Source organism: Gavialis gangeticus, unplaced genomic scaffold, assembly GCF_001723915.1.
Source record: "Gavialis gangeticus isolate Ggan-Ray unplaced genomic scaffold, GavGan_comp1, whole genome shotgun sequence".
Classification (NCBI taxonomy): Eukaryota; Metazoa; Chordata; order Crocodylia; family Gavialidae; genus Gavialis; species Gavialis gangeticus.
Genome location: NW_017729025.1, coordinates 126,189,930 through 126,191,085, shown reverse-complemented (window position 1 = coordinate 126,191,085; position 1,156 = coordinate 126,189,930). Strand labels below are relative to the sequence as shown.

At 58.7% G+C, this 1,156-nt stretch overlaps 1 protein-coding gene across 4 annotated transcripts in view; it reads left to right on the top strand.

The window, feature by feature from the left end:
* The window catches only part of WT1 (Wilms tumor 1), a 65,879-nt gene that overhangs the window by 1,735 nt on the left and 62,988 nt on the right, over positions 1-1,156 (top strand). The gene's annotated exons all lie outside the window — the stretch shown is intronic.

Here is a 1,156-nt window from a genome sequence, read left to right as displayed (position 1 = left end):
TTTTTTTTTTTTAAACAGTCGTTGCCCTCGGGCTGATGCTGCGTTTCTGATGCTCCAGCCATCAGAGAGCATTTCCGAAGTCACTTCGCTGTGCAGAGAAGCGCTGCGCGTATTTAAACCCATAGCGCGGTTCCCAGCAGCGGACAGCCAGCAAGAGGCTTGCAGGCAGGCGCACACTTCCAAGAGCCTCCCAGATCAGAGCACGCAGCAAACGGCCCCCGTTTACACCGGCTGGCCGAGCCGAATTCACTGCGCCGTTTTGCTCTAGTAAAGAGAGTTCTGTTGTAGTCATTCAAGACCAGAAAAGACCCCCAGTATTATTATCCCCTCTCCCCCCAGCTGGGAAATGCAGTGATTCTCATCGAGGGGCTCAGTATTAATCAGCGCGAGGGGAGCAGCGGGGGCAGAAGGAGCAAATCTTGGCCCCGGTGATGTTAAGAGAATTTTAAAATACGAAACAAGAAACAAGGCAGGGAGGGCCTCAAAGAAATCCGATTTGTGCTGAATGGACCCTCTCCCTCGGTTCCATTCCTAGGGGTGCAGGAGGCCAAAGCAGACATTTTGTTGTTTTAATGAACGCAGTAACCAGTGCAACTGTACCGGAGCGCGGGCGCACGGTTCTTTAGTGACGCTAATGCGGAGCAGATTAATTCTACTGCACAGCAGCGCACTGATAAAGGCGTGTAAGGAATTGTTCGCTCGAGAAATCTAGGTTCAATCCTTCCAAAAAACCAAAAAAAAACCCCCCAAACCCCAAACAACCCCCAGCTCTCCCACCGCAACTTGCATCTAGGGCTCCTTTCGGCAGAGCTCGGCGGCCCCCAGGCAAAGTAGGTCGCTGATGACCGGGGAAACAGCCCCAGGTCTGGGAACAATCGTCCCACAAGTCAAAGGCCGCAAGAGAGTCGGCGCGCAGGGGCCAAGGGCAGGGGCGCAGGTGCGCGCAGCCCCGGGCACTGGCCCGGCGTCTGGGGCCAAAGCGGGAGTGCGGCGCAGGCGCGGGCGCGGGAGGGAGAAGCCGGAGCTCAGGTGCATGCGGCCCCGCGGGGGCTCCCGTCCCAGAGGGCCGCGTTCACCCGGCTTTCCTGTGGGTGCGAGCCTGGCCTCCCCCCGAGGTCCGCCGCGCGGCCCTGCCCTGCCCTGCCCTGCCCTGCCC